Below are 20,592 nucleotides of genomic sequence, written 5' to 3'. Positions count from 1 at the left end.
GTGCCATTATGGAGTAGTGTGCTTTCTGCTACAACTACTCACAAACATCCATGAATAGCACAGATGAAGTTACTATCAGCTAGACTGATCATGCACTTACTAAGTCAAGACAGAAGTCTTTGTGTCTTGGTATCAAAAACCTAGAGGGAGGCAACTGTAACTCACATTTCTCTTGCAAGAGAGTCATATAAGAAAAAATTGACATAGTAAAAAAAATACAAAATATATGAGTACATATATAAGACATTGTCTTTAGATAATCCAAAATGTACACACAAATATGAAGCATTCATTCAGAAAAAAAAATCTGGAGTTTGCAATATTAAATTGCAGACGTGTTGATACCAAAAGGAAAGACATCAGAAAAATAAACTGCAGTACAAAAGCACAGCTTCCAGAAATATATCCACATACTGAAGACCGTAAAGGAGTAACTTTAAACTAATATGCAACACGGAAAGTGTGCCAGTGTAATCAGTGTGATAGTGAGGAATATGAAAAGGCTAAAGGAGAAGCTGCAAGTCTACAAAGGTAATACAAAACTTCAGGAGAAGACTGAATCAGAATAAATTTACTAAAAACTTGAGTAGCCTTCGTGACTTCAAGACATAGTTAATTGCATGTAGAATACTATGTCCACTCTTGGACCTCTTGGTACAGGACAGATGTCAGTAAACTGGAGGCAATCCAGTGGAGTACCATGAAGATAGCTAAGGTGCTAAAGCATATGACATATGAAGCTGAAGAAACTGGGTCCAGTCTGGAGAAAAGTCTAGGGAAGAACCTAAGTCCCAGATTTCTACTACCTAAAAGGAAGCTATAGAGAGGATGGAGACAGGCTTTTCTAGGAAATTTTGTCTAAAGACAAGAAGTAGCAATCACAGAGAAATTCCTCGTGAACATGAGAAAAAAATTCCTCACCATGAAAATAGTCAAACACAGGGACAGGTGTTTAAGAGGCCGTAACACCTTAATTTACAACACTGGACTAAACACAGCCCTGATCAACCTGATTAACTTCAAAATTAGCTCTGCTATGAGCAAGAGGTTGGGGTAAATGATCTGCAGAAGTCAAAATTAAAAGACCAAACTGTGGTCATGCAAGCCCTCCTTCAGATCAGAAATAGGAGTAACAAATTGCAAAGTTAAATACAGGCTGAAAACAATTAGATATATTAAAAACCAGTTACAAAACATGAGAGAGTTAATTGATACTGAGAAATAAGTGACAAGCTGAGAGACAGAGGTAATTATTATCTGACTATTAGCTAAGAAATATATGGAAGTTAGTGTAAAAGCGTGACCATTACTGTTTCACAAAATCTGTAGCTATTTGGTATCCAATGGCATTAGGAATTATGCTTCCCAAAAATTTCTTTGAAGCTATTTCATACCTTTCCTTTGAGCATGAGGCCTGAGAGGTCAGAGAGGGAAAGATTATTTTATGAAAAGTATTCCCCCATTTGCTTTTCTGTAGGAGTTGATCCAAGTATAGATTTGTTGTTCAATTTTACCAGTCCCCCTCCCCAATTTCCATAAGGGCATTTGGTGTGCTAGGTGAAATACATTACATTCTGGGAAGTTCAAACACAAGATTCAGGGCTGTCAGTGGTTCCTTTGGAGGAGATACTTACTATGGTGAGCACTGGTAAATTGTACATTTGTTTCTCAGACAAAAGTGGGCATATTCAGAGGTTATAGTTTATAGAGAATTTGCTTCTGATGACTGAGTTTAGGGAAGCTGAGAGTGTGCAAGAATTTTAAAAGGGTATCAATGCATGAAGGAAAGAATATCAGTAATGACAAAGTCTAATAAAATATAAAAACGGAAATCATTTTATTACAAGGAATGCAACTACAGAAATATGGTAGGAGTACTTAGACAAGCTCCATAAAGAGAATGAAAAGGCTAACAACAAATGGCCACTTTCCAGACAGCTGAGCCAAATTTTGAAGAGATTCAAGAGGCAATCAGAACTCAGGAATAACAAGCACCAGGTGTTGACAGTGTTGCTACTGAAATGTTGAAAACAAGAAGCTGTAATCTTAGAGACCTCATCCGATAACTTGTTTGATATGGAGGTCTGTGAAAATGCTAAAGGAACTGAAGAAAGCAGGCATATTTCTAATTTCAAAAAGGAAGACAAAACATAAAGAGACACTGTTTTCTCTACTTATTATGATTCATAGAATCCTAGCTTTAAGAGTCTTATATAGATTTTTGTCCTTACAGGCAACAAACAATAGGAGAATGCAAGTGTTTCCAGACACATACAACATTTCATAAATCTCATCTCTATGTATCAGACATTTTCAATGCTTCAGTGACAAAGAAAAATTGTAATATGATCAGCATACATATTTCAAATAGATTTTAAGAACTGTGTGATAGCGTTTTCCAACACGGTCTTGTACTGCAGTAAAAGAGCTGCCTAATAAAATTATTAGGGTGGTACAATTGTGTGTATATGATTGAAAAGTAGACTATGGCATGGGAAATTCCTATGCAATTTGCCAGCAATATGGGATTATGAAAGGCAAAACTATGTGTGGAAAAGGTCAGGTAGGAACCTGTAGGAAGTTTATGAAGAACGTAGGTTAGAAAAAAAAAATTAGGTCTCAAGCAAATTTAGTAGCAAAGCATACAGTCAGAATTCTGGGAAGACATTCCAGTCACAAATCTCTTGGAAAACCATTCTTAATACTGTTACTGCATAACCACATAAAATGCTGACCAAGGAGAAGTCAGAAAAATATGGCAAGCATTGCTAAGAATCTTTAATGTCAAGGTGATGAAAGAGAAGAAATGAGAATCTGATCTGGATTCATCACAGTGATGCTCCAGTTTTGTATACAGTTGGCCTTCATTGAAATTGATGGTTTTGTGAGTATAATTTCAATATTGAGTCAGGCTGAGTATAAACTCACTAGTGAGTTGTGTTTATTCATTGAGCTAGAGCTTCCTTTGTTATGGTTGTTATTTATGGCCTCCCCTTAGAGTCATACCTTGTTTGAGGTACGTTTCTAAATTATTGCCAGTCTTGACTTGATACTGTGCTTCATTACATTAAAATTTTGCTGATGGCTGATTTTAATATTCATATGCAAGATGCAACTGTACTTTGTCTTTATTTTGTTTTGATTTAATTAAAGTTACTTACCTGAATCATTTTTGCCATCCCTTTTGCTTTCAATGACCATTTCATGCCCCTCTTTATCTAGTAATTATCGCTCTAGGCAGTTGTTAGATCCAGTTAGATTGAGTTCTTTTGTTACTAGTTTTGATTTGATGATTCATATTGTTATTTCAAAATCAGCAGAAGAGGCACCTGATACTCTTATTGGTGATTAGCATGTCTTGTTACAGACAATTTCTTATTCTTGTTCCTTTTTAATAAACAACCTCTAATAGAAAGAAAGCTGCAAATTGGCATCTCTGAGCCAAAAGGAGGGTAAGTAGGTCATTCACCTTGGAAAAAAATCACATGTAGAAATCAGGGCTACCATGTAGCATTTCATTATTATGACATTTTCTTCAAGAGGCAAACTTTGCCCCTGCTTTCCTTTCACAGATCATCAATAGCTTTTCAATCAATAATAATTAGCTGAAGATAGTGTCATTTATCTAGGGCTATATAATGATCTTTACAAAAGTTTCCTGTCATAACTGAAAGATCTCTGTGCCGGTTTATTTATTTGCTATTTCTGCCTACCTTAATGTCTGGCTACTGTGTTATGAAAATTACAACTGAATATTACAGCTGAGGAAAGAATTGAGATGTCTTTTGAAATAACGGAATAAAACTCAGCTACTTCTAGTCCTTTCTTTAAACAAATACTGAATGTATAGGTCAACTTACAGAATGGCATAAAGCTCAATAAATGTAATTTTTGTTGGGCCAAGAAGAAAACAAAAAAACAGAACCCAATTGTGTACCAGTAAGATTTTTCTAATCCTTCAGAATTTGAATGAGAAATTGCTCAATTAAATCTCCTCCTTTAAAATTATACATTTTCAGAAACATTACTTTAAATGTACATCTAAAAACATAAATTGCATTATATAGACAAAAGTCAACTGTACCTGCAAATGAACAGTGCCATTGATAAACAAAGATTAAATATATTTCTTCAGAGAATCATCTCATTGGAACCAGGAAACTCTGTTTAAATGAGCTATTCTTGAATAAGCCAAAAAAAAAAAGGAGCGTGACTTACAGGGTACTTGTTCAAACTGCCAGAGTATAGTGATGATGCTAAAATAGAAGGAGTTCGATGCTTTAAATAAAATCCTTACATTCATCCAATTTTTTTTTTGTTTTGTTCTGATTTTAAAAGTTTCTCTCTAACCAAAGCCTAGACATTCAAAGGTGTAATCTAAATCTATAAATACAATATAAGTTACGCAGACGCATTGTTAGATCACCTAAACAAATAACACCATTACTGCATTATTATTCTAATCTGAATTTTAGGAAAGACTACCTAGTTTTCACAGCATCTGGCAACACTGAGCACTAGAATTTAGAAAAAACACACAGATACTATAATACATGTAGAATTCTTATGTGTACCTTTATGACACCACCTTCTATTGTTTCTATGACATAACTATATAATTTCACTATATTGTCAAATATTTGTGCTTGGTTAGTAATTCTAGTTGTGCCTAAGGACAGCTGAATTATGAAGAGTAATTACTTGTTTGTCAGAGTTTGATTTTTGAGATCCTCCTATATACTTCACATTTAGATTCTGACTGCCTCTTAGCTGTCTTCTGTATTCTTTCTTTATTCCTATTTTTTACTCATATCTCCATATCATAAGATCAGATTACCTGGAGCTATGACTTCCCCAGAGAGCCAGAAACAGAAGATATCTCTTTAATATACTTGCACAACAGCGTACACACAGCTACACATATGCAAACCAAATTAAATAAGTATAATGTGCAAACAATATTTTTCTGAAGCAATATTGCACCTGATGTCAAACAAATATGCCTAAGAAGAAATAATATCATTGGTTTTGTAACTACACATAACAGGCTCTGCATTTAGGGAGACTGAGAAATTGAGAAAGGTTCACCTGCTTTGGAAAGGCTCCAAACTTTGATTTATCTTGTCGTCAAAGTGTCAGCTGAACTTCAAATGAAACTTCCTTCCCAGTTCCAAACTTTTTGCAAGACTCCTCTGATTGACAAAAGAATGACACAGCACAGTGTTCACCATGAGCCTGGCCAGCTTTGCAGACCACTACAGGGTTTAGGCGTCCTGGAGTTCTTGGACTGGTTTACCATGTCAAGGGAGCACTGACTGGACTCCCCTGAACACAAGCTGTAATTTATGGCTATGGCTGCCATAGAGGACATTGGAGTAAAAAAATGAAAACCCAGATATTTTCCATATTCCCCGGTAAGCACTGTTTACAATCTGGTCCTATTAGACTTCTACTAAAATAACAGAAAACTCACACCCCTTACAGATTTGAGCTGGGTTTTCACTCTGAAGTGGTAGGCGTTTGGACAGTGAGATTCAGTTGGGGTTTCAAAACTATCATGCAAGGGAAATGCTTGCATGAGTCCCAAAAAAGAGAAATGGCAAAATGCTGAAGGCTGAATTCTTAATCATTTATAATGCCTTTTCAAAGCCTGGAATGAACACATTCAAGAAAACTGTGCAAAATTTAGCACTTCACTATACAGTAGTCTATCAGGGCACAGCTCTTTTCTACTTCTGTATCTGATATAGAGGTTAAATTTGTTGCATGTCAAATATAACTGTGTGATGAGGTTATACAGATAATTATATAGTACTGATTGAAATGATACTCTACCATTCTAACATGGATTTCCCTGCTTCACATTGTAAATAACCCAAAGTCTTTAGTGGATTTAATTTCACAACACCTGTGAGATATACAAAGTGTTCTTACCTGGTTTTAACAGCTGGGAATGAAAGGCCAAGTTTGTCAAGTTATTGAGACATCTGAAGAAGTAGATTCTAGCTTTCCAGTATTTTTTAAGTTTTCAAAAGTATCTGTGCACTAAGGTTTGAAGAAGAGGTATATTCAGAAAGCAAAAGAAAATGAACATCTGATAATCCCACTTTACTTAACCGTATCTTTAAGCACATAAAAGCCTGTCTTTTTAGTTCAAAGTAATTTGTTCAAGATTTTATGGAAGGAAACACTCACTAAACAAAAGATAGAAGATGGGATATCTTGTATGTTGGGTTGTTGTCCTCTTCCTGTGATACCTTTCTCTCACAGATTTTGGAAATGCACAGTTTGCCTATGCAAATGCATGCTCATTCAGGAACTATGCAACCAGGAATATGGAGCTAACTAAAGGCTGCCAAATGTATCTGAAACACTGCAAAAGTGTCAAACATACATTGTATGTTTAAACATAGCCATCTAGTGTCATTTTAGATACCCTAAGTTATCCAAGATATCAGATAACCTAAGGCAACAAAAATGACTGTGCAACTAAATTTAGATATATGAATCTGTCTCAGGGTGGCTACCTGCACAAGTTGTCAGCAACAAACTCCATTTATCCCACACTGTCCTGCTGATACACTTCATCTAACTAAAGCTACCTGGGCTGTTTCAGTTGAAACACAGACATTTTGAAAATCATCACAAATAACTGTGATATTATAAGACTTTCCATCCTGTTTCCTGTGATTCTTGTCTGTTCAAACGCTGTTTATCCTAATTTGGGTCTTGATCTTGCAATTAACTGTGACAGACTTTATTTCCATTCCTATGGAGAACTGCAGCAGCTCTGTACTGGTCTAGGGATTCAGTCACAGACCTGGTCCCCTCAGGGCAAGTTACATGTTATTATGGGTCAGGAATAGATGACAGTTATGGGTCTTTAGATTTAATACATAACAGATGAACAGTTCTAAAGTTTCTGGGGTTTTTTGCCAAAACAGAAACTATGGTTCTTGAGAATTTGATCTCTAAAAAGGAGAAATTTTCTTGGAATTTCATTCAGTGCCAGCTTATGTCATTATTTCAGCTGGAGAAATTAATTTTATAATACCCTGGATGCTGCCTCAATTGTAAATCAATTGTAAATAGATTCCTATCAGTTTGTGGCACCAGACAGCAGTGTGCACTTCAACTTGCAACTACACAGTTTGCCTGGAAGATACAGTATCACACGTTGACCTGTTAGTAAAAGTCTGAACATACATCTGCCAATGCATCTCTATTATGATCTCACAAAAGCTTTTCTCTAGATGATATCAAGATCAAACTCTAGCATGGAACATATTACAGCTAAAGGTGAACCACAGTGGTAAGATGAAACTGGAGTAAACCCTAGAAATTTATGCTGCATATCTTTCCTAGACAGACTCCCTAACAGGCCAGCTGTAGTGAATGGTCATCACAGAAACCATTTTTAATTATTTCAGCCTCTAAGAATATCTGTATTACTATTTGGTTTTTACAGAGACAGTGCACCACTGTAACGTAAACAAAGCCCTCAGACCTTGCGGTTAATGCTACCATCACTTAGCTTTTTAAATCACCATGAACCCTGAAGAAGAATCACAGAAAAGGCTAACATGAAGGTATCAGCTGCATAACTCAGTCAGTGCATCGCTTTAAGTATGTAAGTAACCCCCTTAGACCTATTCTTAAAGGCAAGATGAAGGGAAAGGGTACTCTTTTATGAAACAGGCAAGAGAGTGTTTCAATTGCTATCTAGATTAGAAGATTAGAGAAGAGCTTGGTCAGTGCACGTTCCCAGAAAGAATTCCCCGCTAGCATAGCCTACCTTGGAAGGAGACCTTTGCTGAACAAAGGTGGTACCTGAACTAGAGTCTCAGGATTTAGAATTGCAGCCTATGCAGAAGGGAAGGCCGCTTGTCATAGCAATAACTGAAGATAGATGAAAATTTTACATAGATGTGTAAAATAAGAGGATATGGTGGACGAAATGCAGAAGATCCATATTATGACAGGGCCACTATCCCCAGAAATCTTCTCCCCCACCCTGTTCTACTGCCCCCTAAGTGACCTTGGCATAAGATGAAGAGACTCCATGCACAGGACTGCTCTCACCTGGGTAGGGTCACTTAAGCTCTCCATGCAGGCTTTCTGCACCCACTTGCTTTTGCCCCAGACCACTTCATTAGTTCAACTGCCTAGAGAAGTAGTTTGTGAAATTCCTTTTAAATTTGGGACATACATAAGAAACAGAATGTGGAGGACACTATCCAGGACATGGTGTCCACATGGATTTGCTTCCCTCTCGGGTATATTAACTTGCTGGCTATTCCATGTCCTTTTCTGCTCAGAAGGTGAAGATCAGCAACAAAAAAGGACAGACAATATAGTTTACTCTTCTAATGGAAGATTTGCGGTGTATTGTCTGGAAAACATCAGCAAAGAACAAACTTACCTGACTCACAATTCACCATGCACTTATACAGGATCAAGAACAGCAGCACAGATGGGTAGTGATAACAGTCCATAGAAGAATAGGGTGCCACCAAGATACAGTGGCAAACTTGGCAGACTAGGGAAGGTATAAAGAGTGATCAAAAGAAGTGAGAAATATCAAGAAATCTAAAGGAAACTTGCTGCCCTAAGTATAATGGATGAGCTGTGACTGTGGATAGAGGAACAATCTCAAAGGAAATGAGGATTATCCTCACATCATACTCAGAAAACAGGTACGGGCTTGATGGCAGGTATCAGAGGTTGGTTGTTGCACTGAGGAATGGGTCGGAAGACAAAAGGAACAGGATAAGAAGGGAAGGTACCTGCTCCAGTAGGTAAAGCTCCAGGGTGGCTTTGAAGAGACCTACCTCATCACAGAGCTAGCTCTGCTGCTAACTTTGTGTCTTCAGGTGGTTAATTTTGTTCCTTTGTGATTCTGGTTCCCTTCCTGTCTTCCCTGCCATCTATTTTGAACTGCATGCTGTTTAGGATAGCAGCTGTTCTTATACAGTTCCTAGAACAATGGTGCTCTGATCTCACGGGAGTCTTCTAGACACTCCTAGAATACAAATAATAAATAATCTTAATTTAGCAAATATTTATTGAGTTCTCTCAGGTATTATAACTAATTACTGCCGTTTTCCCTTAAAGAAATAATCTGTCATTCTGCTGATGATAAAAGAGCTTTTTAAGCAATGGATTTAAAATCTATCTATTCAGAGAAATAATTTGTTCTTATTTCTTTCCTATCGCTTTATGCAAATTGTTTGCTTCCTTGTGGGACAACTCTAAACTCTCTAAATAGTGTGAACTAAACAAGTATTGAGCAGGTTCAGATTCTGCACAATACCAAGATACAGAGATATTTTCTACTTCTAAAGACATTGTGTACATACAAAGTCTACATTCCACTCATAAGTCATTAATAAAAGAGCTGAACTATGCAGGATATTACTATATAACCACCTAATTTGACAATGACATATTAACAGTAACATTTTTCTATTTCTTAACTTTGTGGTTACACTCCAGTAATTCTGTGTAATCCACTTCTACCTAATCTGTCTTTTAGGAGTGTACCATATATCTTAACTACACTTTTGGTAGGCAAATGCACATTTTTAGAAGTAGTCACTTATTTCAAATGGATCAGTTGAGAGCCTACATTCTGCTATTCAAGGACTTCTTTTCCAGATTTAAATGAGACCTCATGGTCCACTCTCAAGAAAGAGACAGAAATTTTGGATATTGGGCACCCTACATGAGAGGTTTGCCTACCTAGAGACTGTTTACTTCAACTAGTTAGGAAGAGTTTGCTCTTGTTATCACTGGGAAGATTCACAGGAATTACATCAGTATTCACCACAGACAGATGGATAAAAAGTAGAAATTCTCCCTTCTAGTAGAAATAATAGCCTAAGCAAACAAGGAGAAAAGTTTTATCTTTTATCTACATATGTCAAACAGGGATGCATCAATGAAAAAACACAGAAACCAATCTTAAATTTCAGCTCTACAAATATAATGTCATGTGATGTGACTGAAAAGGAAATGCTATAAATAAATTCTTTCATTATTAATTTATTTTGTGGAGGTTTGAAACCCCATTCTATCTATATGCAACAATTTGAAATAGATATTATTCTGATATTAAGCTTCTGGTATACCTGCTGTAACTGGAATAAAAATTTTGGTTAATTTTCACAATTAAAAATTAATTTAGGGTAAGGGTTTAAGGAAAAGGCTTTAGTGTAACAAAGGTTGATGGCAATTCTAGTTGGAATTTTAGAATGTTATCTATCTTTTATAGACAGCTCTATCATAGTCCCAGATGGTAAACCAAATCAACCTGTGGAGGATGCTAAAAAGAGAAAGATATTGATGAGATAATTGAAGTGCTTCTTCATTTACCCTATTCCATAGGTATCATTAGTCTCAGAAACCATAATTGGATACTAATCTAATGACAGAGGACTAAAAAACTCACATTAGTTGGCATATACTGTGATGAGTGTGAGCACACAGGCAACAGCCACAGGTCAGGTGATGATATGTGGTTTCACTGATTGTTTTAGTCCCTGGACTACTGAGCAACTGATGGTCCCTAAAGTTACATCCATTCATCCCATACAAGAGTATTCTTGGTGTGCAAGGCAGTGTGTAGCAGTGGACTGAATTTCAGGGATTAGAAACTAATTCCAACTTGGCTACTCTGAAGTGTGTAACCTTCATCATTTCATTGTACGACTGACTTTTCCCTTTTGGCTTTATGCTGTCTAGATTTCAAGCTCTGTGTTGCAGGTACTCTCTCTTACTCTTTATGTACACAGCTCCTAGTACAATATGCTCTCAATCTCATCTGAAGCCCCAGCATACTTCTAAAACTAAAACCATACAGAATCACTGGTTCCATCAAAGCAACTCACTATACCTCTAGAGGCAGGTTACAAACTCACAGACCTGGGAACCTCATTCACTTCCCAAGTTCATATGGAGATAAACCCCCATAAATGTGCTGAAATCCCATCCAGCCACTGGAAGAAGCATCTGGTTCAGTCACAACTTTTTGTCGCCTCTGATGTCCACGTGAAGAATATAAAGGGAGAAAAAAGGAAATAGAAAAAGAAGAAAAATGGACATGGAGACTGGAGACACAGATCAGAGGAGGTCTTTCAGCGTCCAGCACTATGGGCACTGGGAAGGTGGTACAGGATTGTTCTTAGTAAACAAGCCACCACAAAATAACGGAGCCATCCTACTGCTTATGCAACACTTTCTTTGGTTTCATAAGATGTCTGATGGCACAGACTTCTACAACACTTTAGTCTTGCCTTAGGGAGATGATGTTCTTATGAACAGCCTCAGTATTAGGGTTTTTTCAGCTGATCAGTTTTTGAAGTAGGCTCAGAATCAAATTGCATCAAATTAACCAGTTCCAGAACAGTGGTCCAATCTCCTGAACTCCTGTTGATTGCAGGTAGTCTGCAAGCATCAAAACAGGACTTAGAGCTTCTAATTACCTTTGAGAATCTAAGCTGATTCCTCTGGATCAGTTTAGCGTAGTTCCCACACACTCCCTCTGTTCATAAATCTGACTTTTATCCTATTCAACAATACAAATTAAAAGAATAGAGACAGGTTTGCACTTTCAACCATCGCTTTCCAGTATCAGCATGATGATTACTTGTGCTTTTAATTTTGTGTCTGCTATTACAGGAAGTGAATCTGCAATTATGACAATCTATTAAAAACCAGGACCAAAGGTCAGCAGGTTTTCCATGACAATAGTGTTGTTAAAATAATTCAGTTTAACAGAGACAATAACTGATAGAAGAAGATAGATTCTTAATGGACTAATGACCATTTTTAATTTGTATTGGACCTCTACAATATAAAACTGTGCTTCTAAAGTGATGCCAGACTAGCAGAGTATGAAACAAACAAACAAATAAACAAAAATAAACCCTACCATTTGAGCATGATGCTGGCTTAAAATGTCCTTTTTCCTCGTTTGTACAAAAACCATCACCAGATGGAATGTTTTCTTCACTGCAATACTCAAAGGTACTCATTAAGTCCAGGAAAAAAGAGTTCAGATGAAATCTGTACATAACCTTTGCCCAAAACATTTCTGAGGTTCAGACGTATTCAGATAATTTGGGAGGAGGGCTTCTTTGAATGTTTGCTGGTGGCTTTGTAATTGTGCTACTCTGTGTAAGGTTGGCTGGCTGGTTGGCTGTTTATTTAACATAGATCACAGTGCCTTAGTAGTCAAGCAGTTTGCAATAATTTGTTTGTCTTCAGAATATTTTAAAATTAAAGGAGTGTCCTATTGCACAGCTGGTGGATGGAGGCACACATGACTTGACTCTGACTTGTGTTCAGTACAGACTTAGAATTTAGATTCTGCATTGAGTGCAGAATCACAGAGCGTCATCACTGGGACCACCCAGATTGAGTAAAGGTGGCAGAACTGCATCCCAATTTATTAAGATCGAAACTTGGAATGTAGAGTTCTGCAGTGTTTTAAAGGAAAAAAGAACCTTCCTCATAACCTTGAGTAAACTGCTTCAAATAAGCACATAAAGCCCACTTACTAATACCCTTTCAGACCTGGGCTAGTTGGGTCTTTGTACCTCTGTTCTGCAGCAGGTATCCTAATTTTCTGATCAGCAAAAGATTTCCCTCTCCACCACTGGAGCAGGAAGGATGTTGGACAGGGACTATGAGAAGCTGGTCTCTGCTTCCAACGCAGAGCATCTCAGAGCTACTTCCAGATTGATGCAGGTACTTAAAATTATACCCTAGAGCAGAATTACTTTCCCCAGTGTACATGGGATGTCACAAAAACAAATCCTGAATTCCTGATTCCTGATCCTATACCTTTGGCTTGTGATATAATCTTTCTTGATCGGTTCTAAATAAGTTTGAAAGGCTGGTCTCAGATGATGTCCAGCTAAATTCTGCAGAGAGCTTAAAATTAAAGGTGCCTGATCTAAGATGCGCTGAAAACACTGGGGAGTAATTTCCTACAAAAATTGCAGAGCAAGTATGTACACACACCTGCTTGCAAAAATAAGAAAATCCTTTCCAGATACATGTACTCCATATACCTTTCAAGGCTGTAGAGTTAAAAAAAATCAAAAACACCACAAACAAACAAAACAAAAAAAAACACAAAACAAAAACAAAAACAAAATAATACCCACCAAACTCTCTTATTTTATTAGGAGATTTGTAAAAGTCTTGTTATAATTTCAATTTTCCATTCAGGTTGATTTATGGATTTCCCCCCTTGTTTATGGCTTTTTTAATGCTCCACTTTATAGAAGCCATGAATACATCAGGATTTGCACCAGGGACCTCATATAAGCAGCTCAACATCAGCTGACAAAACAGCAGTCTGATTTAACAAGATTTTTCTGCAGGTTCTCTCAATCTGCTTTGAAACAATTACAGAAGGTAGGGTCAGAAAGAAGGCTTAACCTAGAATTTTTTGCAGAGATTTTAGCAATGCCATGTTCAGAACTATTCTCCTGATCCCTATTATGTTGTTAGCCCAGCAGAGGAAAGAAACAGTTTAAAACATGTCACAGTAGGAGCTGTCTTAATATTATTAGATCACTGATGGCAGATATGAAATATTCTAGCTTTGTTGTAGTGTTTGAAGGCTTGTACAGAATTGTTAAATAAATCAACATGATTTTACTTTCTTTTTCTTTTTCTAGAAAATAAAATAAACATGAAGGGATCACTGCATGCCCCTGTTAACACAGAGTCAAAGTCTGTGAATGTATCATGATGGTAGATGCTGTAATGAATAAAAGGCCTGGTTGTTGGACTATTTTTTTTAAATTGGGTCATAGTAGGTCATTCCTAAATCTCCAGGCAATCAACATGAACTATTTTTACACAGATGCAAAGAAGTATTATGAATATTCAAATATGATCTAATTAATTTTCTAACAGCCAATGCCTTTTTCTGCCAGAGCACAGATTATCATAGGTTTATCCTTCAAATTTGAGAAAGAAAAATCATAACAATCTAAATCATTAAAAAAACCTTCAAATTATGAAATGGAAGTCCCCTGTAAGGATAATAACAAACAGTTCACAGGCTTCTTAAGCTAGAGGGACAAAAATACCTTTAACCTTGTAAAACTTTGAGTTATAATCATCTGATTTTTTTTTTCCATAAACTGGTATGATTTTTATCAGGACCAGAGAAGCTTATAATCTATTTATAAAATTCTTTAGGCTTTCACAAAAAACCTTTTCTGGTTTTTGATGTTTTGATCCTCATGTTGAAAAATCTGTAAACTAATATATGTCACTACATACGTGATAACAGTACAGACATATCAGCAATATAGAATAATCTCCCTACATACAACAGATGCCAATTTTTATGTTTTGTTCCTGGTTACTACAAAAGAGAAAATGCCAGCCCTGTATGACAGCAAGCAATGTGGCTTCTAGTCCTCAGCAGTAAATATACCTGGAATATGGACAGAAGTGGCACACAGCCTGAACATCCATCACCATTTTGATAGTTTGAAGTGCATCTGGTCCTTTGGAGTATATTTGCTGTGATTACCCAGTTCAAGTCTTTTCCAGCTATTGTATGTGTCATCAAATGACAGTAATGAAAATAACTGCAGCCATTATTATAGGGTTTAGGACTTTGCCATCTGTTGAATATTAGCCTTTGCCTTCCCCCAACTGGCATGCTGTCGTGCCAAAATCAACACATAAGCAGTGTCACCATAGTACACTTGTATACAATTGTATAGCTCTTTTGTTTCCACATATCCCAAGAAACGCCGCAAACCAGTGTTAATAGAGCCAGTAATCACCAAGAAAACAGGTCAGACAGAATAAATGTAGTTCAAGCACTGACACCCAAACACCATAGAGTGTAGAGCTGGGGACTGCAGTCAATATTTATCATTGCAAGATATGCACGCATTAAAATCTAATGCAACTGTGTTAAGCATAAATTAAAATCTGGTAGTCTCAAACCCAGATCCTAACAGATTTTTTACTTTGCAATCAACATCTGTAAAGAGTCTTAGGTGGAAAGTAATGTAGGGTATTAGCATAATACCCTGTAGGACAATTAAATAGTGTATTCATAGAGCTATCCTATAAAATATCAATATTTGCCCTCATATACAATAAAGCATGAGAAGTGTCCCAGCAAGTGAATGCCAGAAATGACTGCCCAGACCTCAGACCATTAAAATTTCTCTTGTCTTCTGAAGGTTCAAGTCCCTTTGAAGATAAAAGGGGATAAAAATATTCTGCAGAAAAATGTAGCAGAAATTCCCTGAGCTTAAAGATCTCATCAGTCACAAGACTGATGGAGCAGGCTGTATCATCCATAGAAATACGTACATTCCCACTGCAGCTGCCATGTAAGAGATCATTCTAAAAAAAAAAAAAAAAAACAACTCACTTATGCATTATCACTTGCTACACCCCAGATGATTAAGATGATTTTGTAAAATTCACATGGTACTTTCTGGCAAATGCTAAGTTTTAATGTACTTCAAAGACAGTATGTGACCATCAGTTTGAAAAAAAAAGTCAGGAAAAAGCACTGCACTGAATACTTTCAACAGGAATTCTAGTCAGCAGAAAATAACTCTATCAGATATAACAAACCAATCACCAAAGACCTTGTGAGTATTCATTGCCTGGTTTGGACTGACTAGGAAGGGAAGGCAAGAGAGAAAGATTGTTATATGAGGATGAAAAGATCTTTGGGAACATTCATATTAATCATTTCCTGCACAATTTTCTGCTTGGAATGTATCATCTGCGTTACATTTATTTTCAGAGGTTATTATTTTGGAAATGTTGTGACACTATGGTTTCATTCTCCAATCCGTAAAAACAAGCTGAATGGAGGATAATGTCTCAATCTATCATCTTCAGCCAAGGAAGACATCTTAAATAACGGTGTCACAGTAGTGAATTTGACTGAAGAGGAAACACAGCCAGTGTGAAGGAGGTTTTTTCAAAAATTTTAATAGCAAAAGCTCTCCTTTCTTACTTCTGAAAAGTCATGTGAGCTGTGAACATGCATAGCAAAAAAAGTCCCACCTAAAACCACAAACAGTACTAAGAAAATCAGACATAATTCCACAACCTCCAGGCAGACCACAGAACACAAAATGCAGCCTGATGTTTCCTGAGAAACCACCTCCAGTTCCACACTCAACTAATCAGAGTTGTTAGTGTCATATTAAAATAAAACTGTAGTAGCTTAGAATTCATAACCTTACCAAGAACGTATTATTACTTGAACTTCCAAAAAAGCAAAAGAATATGGTGCTCCAGCAAACACTCTAACCATTAAACACTTAGTATTGTTCTTTCAGAAACAAACCAAAGGTTACTATTAGTACTACAGTTTTCAGTTGTACAGGTATTATGAACTGTAACTGCAGTCCCTGTTTTTTAAGACTGCTGATCTAGCAGCCTATTGACTGCTCAGAGAGAAAAGAGGTTTAGAGCAACAGAAATCAGCTTCTCTAAATCTGTTTCCTTAATTCAAGGCTCTAGATGACTTTCAAGTCATCTTTATAACCTTGAGTTCTTAAATTACATAAACTGAGCAGCAGAGGAAAGATGCATTAAAACATGTGTGGAACCACGGCCAAGATTTTCTTTTGATTTTCCTACCAGTTCCTTTTCAGCTTGCTGATAAGTCTGCACATCTCATTAGTATTGTCCCTATTATCATTATCTGAGTTTTTATTTTTTAAAATAGATGAAGTGTAGAAGAGAGTAGCTTGCTTCTTCCAGCCCCACTATTGTTGGAGCGCATGATTTTCCAAAATATGGGAGGTGAATCCTCTGTCAGGGAGGTTATAAAAGAAAACAAGTGAGCCTAGAACATCTAGAAGAGCTGATACCTTGAGGAGTAAAGTGATCAGCCACCAATATGGTGAAGACTCATTTTCAGTTCCTTTTCATACTGTCCCTACATTAATGCACTATAAGATAGTAGCTCTCTTGGGTTTCAGCTCTCTCTCCATCTATTTCACTGGTTTTAATCAGAAGTTCAACCCTAGAGGAAAGAAATCTTCTGAAACTCTGAAATGTTTACTGTGAAAAATTTTGGCTTCAATAAATTGGTATTTTTTTAAGACATATCATTTCATCAAAATATGCCTGAGCAGTGTAATTTTTCAGAATCAGCTGGATCAGAAAAAAGCAGGATAAACTCGGACCCTGTACTGGACGCAGAGCTACATGCAACTCACACTTCACCATAGCTCTGTGGGAACTGTAATCAGGCTAAGTGTTGTAAAATGTAGCTGTAATTATTTGTAGATGAAAAATTCCAGCTACAGTTATTTCTTGAATCAAAATAGAGGATGAAGAATTTGAGGGTGCTCTGTTAAACTAAGACTATGTAGTGTAATGTTTGTCAAGGTTGTCTTGCTCAGGATTTTTTGTAGTTGCTTTTATAGGATAGAGTAGAAATAACATTCTGCACACAGCTTCTTCATATTCAAATGCAAAGCCGTGGACAATTCAAAATGCTGCCAAGTAAAATAATGCTACAGGCCATCTTCACTGATAGAAGCACAGCTGGATTGAGAACCTTCGCTGAGATCTCCACTAGAGCATGGGAGTACAAAGATTGGAGAAATGGCCACATAAATGTGCAATGGGCAATCTGCTGTGATTTCTAAGGATACAAAATTGGACTAAATTAGAGAAAATTATAAATCCAGACTATTTACCCATCTGTGGAGCCAAAATGCAAAGTACTGGATTAGACAATAGGTCTAATAGTTTCATTAGACTTTGAAGCTGATTTACGGTTCACTATTTCCCCCATCCATCTGGGAATAACCTGGAGACAAAAGCCTTTATCTCATGTGGAAGGACACTAGGCTATATCATCTGCAGCTCAAAGTACAGAGAGCATGTTAGGTGAAGGGGAAATGTGATAGAAGCTACAAAGTAGATAAGAAGCCAACTAGAAGGAAGTCTGTCTGGGGAATACACAAGGGAAAAAAAGAGGCTATTTATACTGCTACTCTGAAGAGGTGTATACTCTGTGGTTTTGGTATACTGCATAAACATATATGCACAATTCAGCTTAGCATTTGTTTCAACTCTCAGCTGACTACTAGCCATAAGATTAATCCCCTATTACAGATACAGACTTTCTGAAGACCACAAAATAGCTCCTGTTAACTAAGCCTGATTGACATCCAGACCCTCATTCTGATCTGATACTGAAATATATGTTTCTTCATTTCACACTGAAAACAGTTTTGCAAACATAAAAAAGATGAAATACTGACTTCACTATTACTTCTTGAAAAAGAATCAAAGCTTCTATCAAAAGAATTACTGTGATTCCCATCTGTTATAGGCAAAAGCCTATAAAATGAGTTGCATCCAACAAATATACCACACAGTAGGACTATGTGACATGTAAAAGTCTGAAAACCGTATTAGCACAATTCAATGGTCATGAGGGGTGACATGAAATCAGACATACCTGCAGCAAGAGTTACAAAAATTATCCTGAATTACTTAGTAAATGCAGAGTTATTAAAAAAAAAAAAAAAATAGAGAGAGTCATGTTTCTTTCTCAACTCTGTGAAAGATCTTGAGGTCCTAATAGACACAGTGAATCAATCAATACATCTATACAATCAGGAGGTATGGTAGTTATTACTCATTCATTATGATGTAGCCTTCTCTAAAGCCAAAATTAAGAGAACAGGAGTGAGATAATAAGAAAGGGCTGGCTAGTAGATTGACACATGCCATTGTGCTATATTAGATCAATTAAATCATCCAAATAGTCCTTTAAGGATAAATGGGTAGATGCTCAAATAAAATATCTGCACCATCTGATGGAGACATTGAAACAGCAATTCATCATTGCCTTCAATAGGAATGGCAATAAAGACTGAGCAAATGACAGATGTTCTATACAAAGTCAGTCACTGTAGAGGAATGCAAGAGAGTTTAACTCTTTTCAGTAATGACTGAAAAAACACCAAGCCAAAATTCCATGATTATAGACATATTATTCCTCTAGAAATAAATTCTCCTGCTGTTAGAATGGGCTAGTCTGCTCTGCCAAATTGTCCTGAGCACACAGCCTTGCCACAAATAGACTATAAATGAAGTTACTTTTTACCAGCAGCAAACCTTGTAGTAACTACTTACTACAGGTCACTTTTTGGTTAAAGAGGAATGTATTCAAGCACAAGAGCCATGGCACCACTGGAAGTGGGTGGAAAGGGTGAGGAACATGCATCACTTATCTACCAACTTAATTTAAAAGGTTGCTGGAAGGAAGTTTGAAGAAGTTGTAGTAGTCTCAGGTTCACACTAATTCTACAAGTGATTCTCAAAGAGACATTAAACCACCCATACCTGCTGAACAACTCTTGCATTGTTCATTTTCACCATGTCACATCTGCTACTTTCTTTTCCCCAACTGTGCTCTAAAACTGTGAGTTGTGTGTTCCTTGAGAGCCAAGAAATTATTTAGAGGGGATCACAAGGTCTGAAGGGATTATTTCATGATGTTTTAAGTCAATCCAAGTTTGCCCTGCTGTCAAAAAGAATGATCCCCCTTCCCATGGCCTCAGATTGTGATTTCCTCCTTTTCATCCACTCTAACACTAAATGGAGTCATGCAAGGAGCCACATCAGTTTACTGACCCAAAGGAAAACTTCTAGTTTTTGGACGGTTAGTTTTCAGTGTAAGCCATCACACAATCACATGTTCACTAGTGCCAGCACAACAAGCAGGCAAGGCTGGAGGGACGGGCAGGACCACCCTTTTCTTCATGCTGGTCATAGACTAGCATAAGTTGAACATTCCACTACTGTCTTAGAAGAAGCACTGTTATTTAGCAGCAGTTCAGTTCTCCCCAGAGCAAGGAAGTGAAAAGCTACTGTTCATTAGTAGCTGCAAGTGTTTACACTAGCCAGGGAACTACTAAATGCTTGTAATTTCAGGCAGAAGCTCAGATCCTACAGGACCAAGTGCATATTTACAACATCAGCCAGTGATTAGAATTGATTGTCATTCCCCAGCCTTGAGGAACAGAGCTACTGCCAAATGCCCAGATCACACAGGTGCAGGGGAGCCCAAAAGGGTCTCTCAACTTCAGAAAGCTTAAAATAAGGGTTCTTCCATCAGATGAGAACCCCTCTTCTTTCCATGGATAAGGACCCAGAAAGAAGCAGAAGTTGAGTGTTCCTGCAGGCTGTGGAATATCAGCGATTTTCCATCTCTGAATAGTTCTGGCAAAAGATGCTAACTGCATATAAAGGTTAGTAGATGTTTCAGCAGTCAGTGACACCTCATAGAAAAACTTAGATGGCCTGCAGTAACAACACTCAGGGCAATGAAGAGTATTCTATAAGCTAGAGACTTTCTGACAAGGGAAACTATTAGGTCCCTGTGGGCCATACATCACCTCTGCAATGGGAGAACAACTACCCTGGCTCACTATCAGCCATTCAAACTCTTTGCACAGCTATGGACTCAGGTTTTCCAGGTAAAATTGCAGGGCTTGAAGGAAAATTAGGATCACTGGTGTGATAAGCAATAAGATCTTTGCATGTTTCACT

The 20,592-nt window shown here is 37.1% G+C and overlaps 1 protein-coding gene across 4 annotated transcripts in view; it reads right to left on the bottom strand.

Moving 5' to 3' along the window:
* NXPH1 (neurexophilin 1) overlaps positions 1-20,592 on the bottom strand; it is a 139,441-nt gene that overhangs the window by 30,311 nt on the left and 88,538 nt on the right. The window lies entirely within an intron of this gene.

The sequence above is a fragment of the Strix aluco genome, chromosome 1, assembly GCF_031877795.1.
Source record: "Strix aluco isolate bStrAlu1 chromosome 1, bStrAlu1.hap1, whole genome shotgun sequence".
In the NCBI taxonomy this organism is placed as follows: Eukaryota; Metazoa; Chordata; class Aves; order Strigiformes; family Strigidae; genus Strix; species Strix aluco.
This window is presented reverse-complemented; position numbering and strand designations above follow the sequence as displayed.